Source organism: Magallana gigas, chromosome 1 (genome assembly GCF_963853765.1).
Source record: "Magallana gigas chromosome 1, xbMagGiga1.1, whole genome shotgun sequence".
NCBI classification, from domain to species: domain Eukaryota; kingdom Metazoa; phylum Mollusca; class Bivalvia; order Ostreida; family Ostreidae; genus Magallana; species Magallana gigas.
In genome coordinates, this window is record NC_088853.1 from 47110898 (window position 1) to 47119841 (window position 8944).

At 31.5% G+C, this 8944-nt stretch overlaps 1 long non-coding RNA gene across 1 annotated transcript; it reads right to left on the minus strand.

Annotated features, from left to right (window-relative positions):
- Positions 1 to 5582: 5582 nt before the first annotated feature.
- Positions 5583 to 6600, minus strand: LOC105323298 (uncharacterized). The gene is made up of 3 exons (XR_010708468.1): positions 6427 to 6600; positions 6101 to 6271; positions 5583 to 5714 (listed from the first exon to the last, which is right to left on the minus strand). It is a non-coding gene; the product is annotated as an uncharacterized lncRNA (long non-coding RNA).
- Between the last annotated feature and the right edge of the window lie 2344 nt (positions 6601 to 8944).

Consider the following 8944-nt stretch of genomic DNA (forward strand, 5'->3'; position numbering starts at 1 on the left):
ATCTGTACATGAGAAGGTACTAGTTTTTCCAGACATTAAATTTGCATTATTCAAATCAACATAAAACAATTCTCAAATTTGCCACAAGCTTTTTTTTATTTGCTTTTAAAATTAGGATCTGGAATTAAAGTGGAATGACATATCACCACAGAAAGGTTGACCTTTGAACGAAACAATATAACGTATTTTTAAAGTTTCGGGCTTTTGATCGGTACACCCCGAGTCAAAACCCCGCAGGGGTTTTTGTTGTTGCTTACTTATTTGAATTTTTAAGATATTCATTTTTTATTCCACAAACCGCAAATGTTTTGCTTAGGTCTTAGTTTATTTATCAATATTTCTTTTATAATCAAATAACTCACTGTTAATTTGAGTGACTTTATCGAGGTGTGTTATTCCACCTTTGTTAGACTCTAAATCAATTAAACAAGTAAAAATACAGCAGTTCATTGTACTCAGTACGTTTATAGCTTTGTTAACTAAAGAAAGAATGCATACATTAATCAGGTTATTGAGAAGTATTTGTGTTGCATTTTATTGTATAATATTTTACATCCACCAAGTATGATTCCATCTATTTCTTACGGAAATTGATTGTACACTCATAATGATACTCTTACTTTTCACGATCAATTTATTAATTTGTTAAAAGAATGATGAAAATATTAACAAAATTAACAAAATTCTTTCTTAAATAATTCATGCAGATTATGAAGGTAGCGATTATCGCAGAAAAAAAATTCATAACCACTAACGCGTGCTATAGGTATATTCTCTGCAATGTCGCCACCTTCATATCCCCGATCAATCTCCAACGAAAGCATATTATTGTTTAAATATAAATTTGTCGCTCAATTAATACGGTGATTAAAGGTGTATTAAACGTTTAATTTTCTTTTGAAACGCTATAGTATTTGTGTGTTATTTGTCAAAAACACCGAAAATTAATACTTAAAGAACTATTTCATTAAACGTTTAGTCATAATTACTTTTGAATGTATCATCATACAACTTTTTAATTGATCATTGTGGCAATTGCAAGGACAACGGACTTCGAACGTATCATTTTTTTAACAGCTAGTGAAATGAATTATATAGAAACTTTTGCGAATATCAATTTAAAGCTTAGATAACAGGCTAATATTCTGATAATGCTTTTTTCGATTGCACCCGCCGTTTTAGTTTGTGTAGTGTCCAAACTTCGAAAATTGCATTTTGCCCCTAAAATTGCATTAGAAAATGGCTCAAAACTCTTCATGTAACAATGCTTTTTAAAAAACAAGCTTAAGACTGGTCATAAAAGAGCAACTATATAGCTCTATTTTAAACCAAATATTATGAGATAAATATTTGTTTAAGATTGATAATAAAGAACATTTCTTTCCTCAGTGAACGTCTGCTGTCCAGTTAAACAAACAATTTTGAATTTATCACACGGCACTTGAATGAAATGATTCAAAGCGGTTGTATGGTGTGTACCAGTGCAGTGGTTGTCACATCATTTTTGTTCAAAACGCGTTTCGACAAGTCTGTTCGTCCAAGGTAACGTGTTCGGGGGAATGAAATACCCGAATGCAGTAAAGCATAAATAGTGCTCTCGGCCTTATATAGAGGGTGTTTAGAGATGAACAGAACAACAGAAATCGACAACTAATATGGCGGTAGTCGGAGATAAAAGGGAAATAATGCGTATTTATGAATTCATGTCAGCTTTAATTTTAGTCATGAGTTTTTCCGCCTAATTAACAAGCCCGCGCTTCCTCCGTCTTACCTTGAGAGGAGATAAACCTAAATTAGATTTACATTGAATATTTAAACTTTGAAACATGACACACCCCTTCCTTGAATTAAGGTAGTCCTATACTCGGCACTAAATGGGCTCAATCATTAAAAGCTTAGCTTTAAATGATAAATATACATTCTAGCAATACATATACAAAAGAAAATATGTATGTTTACATGCTAGTTTGTTTGTTATCACCTCTCAGACAGGTGTACCCCCTTGCGAAAATTATTGACAAATGTGAAATTTGCCAGACGTCCGTTTTTCCTAAAAATAATTACCAATTTTGGGAAAATTAGAACTGAACATACAAAATAGAGTATAAATATTTATTTAAGCCATATCTCATGAATAATTTTGCGCAAATTTTTGTAAGTAAGTACGCTTTATGGACCTGATGTATCAAAATAAATACAAAAAATGCAATGCTAGTACCACGTTTGGTAATTTTTTTACTATTTTATGGACTCAAACTTAAATTCATGGTGTTTATTCTATAGATTGACGTCTTAGAATAAAGATTTATTTGGTAAAATAAATTATATGTTGACGGATTACTTTTTACGCTATAAGCTCTAAACCAAGTAGACCCTGACGAAAAAATCCGTAAAAATCACATTTTGCTACAGTTTCTGCCTAGATCTGTCAACAATGTTAGATATCATTTAAAACATTAATTAATTGACGATTGATTAAATTCGAAATAGCTTCTGTCTCTAAATTTAAACCGGTTTTAGTAAAAGAAAAAGAAAAATTCGGGGGGGGGGGGGTCAAAACAAAGAAGATATAAGCATACCTGAGATCCTGGTTAATCAGAAACTTTGTTTTCCATTTTACTTTTATTAACAGAATCGAGTTTCTCAACATTAATCATTTCTATCTCTCATAGAATACATATAATATGTTTTACGGTGCGACCGTTGGGGCGAGCGCAGCATGTGATCAAATAATGAATTATGATAAATCAATAAAAATAAAAGTATCAACGTAACGTAAATGAATTTGAATGCAAAATAAAATATAAAATATGCCTATTTTTTCTAGTAAATTTTCATTATTCATAATTTATAAGATTGTTTATTTTTTTAAATAGAATTTATCTCAGATACAATGTTGTTGAATAATAAAGATTTTAACATAATGTTTATTGCAGTTTATTTCCTCTTTTCTTGCAGCAGACATTTTTCTTAAACTTACATATAAAAAATTGACTTATCATAGAGTACCCCCCCCCCCCCCCCCCCCGTTTAAAAAAAATATAATTTACGTATAAAAAAAATTGCTGATCATATAAAAAATGGTTTTGGACCCCCCCCCCCCCCCCGGAGGATGTAATAAATGTGAAAATAAAGATACCATTGAGCAGTTAAAGAGCTAAATGCATACTACGCACTCACCATTAACCGGATTAGAATTTCCCTGATTTTGTGAATTTCTTTTTCATTTTTGCTTGTAAATATTTTTTAATGATGCTGTTGCGCCCCCTTTTAAAAAACGTTCCTGGAAATTACTGTAAATATATAGTGAATAAAATAAATGTGAGCAAGTTACAACTGTTTCCTATTAAAATAAAAAGATGTCCCCATTCGTTAGCTTTGCAAGATTTTGAGAAGATTTTGGTTTTTATATTTGAGCAGATTTACAATAACTACTTAGAGTAATCTCCCCTTATTGTGACGTCAAAGTTCACGTCGGTCAAGTGTCGTCTGTCTCTTTGAAAAAAACCCTGAAAAAAAACTAAGTGAAATATACTGTTTTGTTTACTTAAAAAGCATGATATTCTTAAAATTACACAATTTATCTGTTTCTCAAAAGTTTTACTTTGATTCTCGCGAGAAGGAATCAAGTCTAGTGAGATCGTCCGACATTGATAAATTGCATTGTGGGTCGAAATTTACTGACTCCGAAAAATTCTGTGGGATCAATGTGCAAGAAATCAATTGTGACGTCACTGTAAGGAACGACAACTCTGTTAGTCTTATGTAATGGAATTATTTTATTTACAATGCATGATGTACATAGTCTTTTATCTTGTTCTCGTGAGAGTGTGAAATGGGAAATCATATTTACAGGGAATTACTGGGACGATTAAAACAAGGCATTACTGGTCCGATTTACTGACGCCAAAAAAATCCGTTGAATGAATGTGCAACTGGTCCTAATTTTCTATTCACACACGCCTTGCCGGTAGAGCTCGCTTCGCGCCGGCGCTGCGCGCCGGCGAGCTGCGCTCGCTATTACCGTTCTAATTGCTTATTATTGCCATAGTCCAATCCACACTTTGCAAAAGTTGTTCCCCTTTGCGGGGTCAACCCAAAGGTCAAAAGGGAAAAAACCAACTTTTCCCTTCTTTATGCAACCAAATATTTGGGCGTCCTGTGAAGAAATCTGTTCGAATTTAATTTATTCCTTCGATGTGTGGGTTGCCCCAACATGGGGTAATTAAAATTCACAGCGGAAACGGATTTCTAATGTCAAATGACGAAGTTACAACCCTCTAAACTACAAAGGCTACTGTGAGAAATATATGGGTTTTTCCCCAAAGATGGCGGCCAAGGGACATAACTTTTGTAAAGTGTGGATTGGTCTATTGTTTACAACAGCGATGTAGAGCAAAATCAATACCGGGTATCAAAAACGCTTTGTAAAAGTCGAACCAATATTGTAAAATCCGTATTATGACGTAGTGCGATACTCGGACTACTTTAACAAAAAAATAAACATCGTGTTTATTTTATTAAAGCTATACACGCTATAGTTTACGTCAATTTTGAACGACAGTGAAAAAGCATGTGTTTGTCTACTTATAAAAGTTATCCTTAATCTGTAAATTACAATGGTGAATTCCATCTCAATACAAAGATATAGATTTTTAATTGTTTATTTTCCTGTCAGGAAAATATACCTTTTCATGAATATTGATGAAGGAAGAGCGAAACCGACCTCATTGCGCATGTCCGCGGAGAACTAGGTGGTCGTTATTGTTTGCCTAATTAAATATCCAACTTGATTTTTAATATGCTGAACAGTTGTTAATTTGAAATACATACATGTATAATGAGTAAAATACGTTTGTCATTCACGATACCCTTACTTCTGCATTAACACTTATAGGATCTATAAATAGCACACAGGGAAAAAACACAGGTCTACGTCATTTTTTTAAAGGAAGTATTCATATCTACTCACAGGCTTGTATTTTTTTCTTTTGTTTGTACTCGTATATCGGACAAATTTATGCTTTACTGAAAATAGCCTTTCCTTTGTGAAACTATCACAATTATGAAGATGTTGACCCTTCACCAGTTTTGGTATGATAGACTAAATTTAGCTGTCGATATCACGTGATCGATAGATTGATATTCACGAGGAGGCATTACTTTCCTGGCAGGAAAATAAATATTTTTTATTGTTTAATATTTGATATATTTGTTACGTGTTCGAATTTAGCATTATAATTAACAGCATAAAGGTAACTTTTATTAGTAATCAAACACATACATTTTCCCCTTTATTCAAAATTGACGCAAATTATAGTGTGTATAGCTTTAACAAAAATTATTTTATTTAATACTTTGATTCTCAAGATTAGCTAACACTAGATTTTCTAATGCCGTAGTTTGTTCGTTAACGTTTCTTTTCCCGAAAAATCCTAATAAAAGAGGGAGAAATTCTAAAAGGCCCACGCCTGCCTCTACAGCTGCTACTCCCGCAACGCCTGCTTCTATTGCAGTTGCCCCCGCAACACCAGCGCCAATGCCTGCTTCTATTGCAGTTGCCCCCGCAACACCAGCGCCAATGCCTGCTTCTATTGCAGTTGCCCCCGCAACACCAGCGCCAACACCAGTAGCAATACCAGCAACTATAGGAGCCAGATTTACGTCAACTAAAGGATCGTGCACAAGAGTTGTGGTTAAAGTGGGCGTTGTGCCTTAAATAAAGAAAAAAAGGTATGAATATAGAAAAAACATAGGTAAAAAAAAATTACCGAGACGAGGCATCACCATCATGAGACCATTATAATACAATATGATATATTTGCATAATATGGTATTGTATCATGATGTGACATTGTATCAAGATATTATACTGTACTGTATGATATTTTATCACATGTTTATCTCAGCATACAATGGATATCACTCATTGGATAAATTTTCGATATTACACTATGCGTTCTTGTGCCACTTGGACAATTTTTACTAAACTTGGTACAAAGCAGCCTTATGGAAAGTGATTCAATGTATTAAGGGAGATAATTGCGAAACAGTAAAAATAAATTGTGGCCCCATCCTACATGAGCTTGATATCACTTACAATAACTGTTGTTACATTTCTTCCTCCGTACTAAACTTTTATCACAATTATCTGCTAGAGGAGTGTCATGAGGGACTAAGGTGTACTTTCTCACTTGAAGTTTCCCATCGTTATTGCAAGTTTTTGGGCAAGGTGTCAAATCAAACCAAGGACTATAAACGCATTTCCAATCTAAAATTTGAAACATAAGTTATTAAATTATTATTATAATTATAAAAAATATAGATTTTTAATTATTTTCTCTTATAAATTTAAAATTGGAAACATTAAGATGCACACTCTAAATTAAATATTTTTTTTATATAAAAATTATTTTGAACTTTTACCTCTTCCACAAAATCCACAATATTCTTCACAATTTTTTTTGGCCCATGATGTGTATGGTGCTTGGCACATTTGTTGTCCATATTCACGACAATCTGTCCTTTTATTTTGACATTCTCTACCTGGTTAAGACAGATAATCATAACAAGTAATTTTCGACTTATCTCACGTTCTATCACTAATCGGCTGTAGGTTTGTGGTAGGAAGTACATGGAGGTATGCAGTGTTTATAAACAATATCAACATATATATATAACGTGTTTATAAACAATTACATCAAAACATAAAAAAAAAATCAAATCATGTTTAACTCTGGATTGATTTAACAAATATGTTTTACTTCCAAAGTGGGAAGGATAGAAGTCAATTCTGCATTAAGTCGCGTGTTTCCTTAATGATTTTCAAATTTTTATTCTGTTTGAATTGTTTTGAAAGCATTACTGCCAATTTAATGCATTGCATCAATTTTTTTTATTTATATGAATTATGCTATTGTACGAGAGATAAATGCATATAATAAAATATTATTGATCAATTTATTCTTTGTCATATATTTGTAGATACCTTGAAATTATCACTATATGGTATCAACTTTTTTTGTGGCTTAATATGGAAAAGTCCTCTAACTTTATTATATTTAGTGTCTATATTTTATTTATGTTTAGTGAAAAATGTATTAAAAACACTAATTTCTAACCAAGGAATCAATGATTCATTAATATACTGAGTACATACTAGTATATATTTATATATATATATATATATATATATATATATATATATATATATATATATATATATATATATATATCATGTGCACATCAAGTATATGAGAACAACCTTAAGGCAGACATCAAATTCAGGCAGACAAAAAAGTGTCTGCCTGATTTTTAAAACAATAATTAACGTTGCGATTAGTATTGATAAATTTGCTTACCATTCTTTTGCAATAACTAAACACAATTAATTCATGGAAATACTTTTTGTGTTTATTGTTAATTAAAGGTCATAATGAAACATATTATTTAACATGTTGAATGTATGTTTTTTACAAATACGAAGCATACCCTTTAGGTGGACAATGCTTAACTTGATAAAAACCATACTTTTTAAGAGAATGTTTCATGTTTTAAAACTTTTTTCATCATTTACGATTATGTTTTATCAAATCCCATGCTTTTTCCGAAAAAAAAAATTATGATAAAAAATTGAAAATTTGCCGCCGTGCCAAGTCTTCATTTGAAAAATATTTTTTGATGGTTTGCGATGGGTTGCAAAGGCTTCCGAAAAAACATGGCTGCTTTGAGTGCGTAAGTAGGATCAAGCTTATATAGACTAGCTTATTAAGTTTTCATCCTGTTTTCTTGATATTTTACTTTTATTCATTAAAATTCTTATGTTGTTACACTAAGTTCATGAAATATGACGACAAAAACATGTTGAATTTGCAGTTGTCTCAAAAAATAACAGTAACTGTAATGTTTCATAAACTTTTCCTTTTTAAAAACTAAAAGGTTTTTAATCATTTCATAATATATATCAAAGGAATTTATACCTGTATATTCAATTTAAGAAAGAATCGAAAAATATTTTTTCCTTCAAAATGACTAGTATACTTCCTTACAAATTTTTAGTTTTCTTCTTAGTCTTTTTAGGTAAATGATGCACCCACCGTTGGTTGGTTGGGTAGCTGAGGGGCTTTTACAGGCGTTGGATCATAAAAACTTAACAGGAGTTTATTAACCAGAATTATTTCGTCAATGAAAGGGAAATTGGTTTTTTTTTAATAAAAAAAAATCGTACATGAAAATGAAGAGGCGGATCAAGCGGAGGGGTCAGAGTAGGTGGTGGACTTTCCTATCTGAGATGCCTAATAAGCCAATATATATATAATAATTGTAGAGGGTATATAGGCCCCTATTTTTTATCATGAGAAATATATATAACGCAGGTGACTGGGTTTCAAATCTACACGTACATGTAGTTATTGAACTTAAAAAACTCATGATCAAAATCATAAAGATCAATTGAAGTGCAATTCTCGTCCAAGGGTCTAAATAACTCCCAGTAAATCTCATTTTTACTAAACGTGTCCTATTAAAATAATTCGCCAGGAGTAAAGTTTAAAGTTTATTCAGTGACAATCACAGTTGAATATCCACAGTAAAATAATACAGTTATTATAAATTCAAAATGAAGTAAACATAAACGATCCTCTTTTACACACAAAAACTGACTGATACACTCAATAAAATCGTTCCCATATATATATATATATATATATATATATATATATATATATATATATATATATATATATATATATATATATATGCCATTTGCTCGCGAGGAGCAATACGTTTTGACCATTACGTAATACTTGGACATTGCTCAAAAGGAGCAATGTTATGTGAACGAATATACACAAACATAATGAAATAATTAAATGTCGTTACAAAACTATGCATATGCAGAAAGTTAGATGGTCCTTAAAAAAAAATAATGTTATGTCGAATAAAA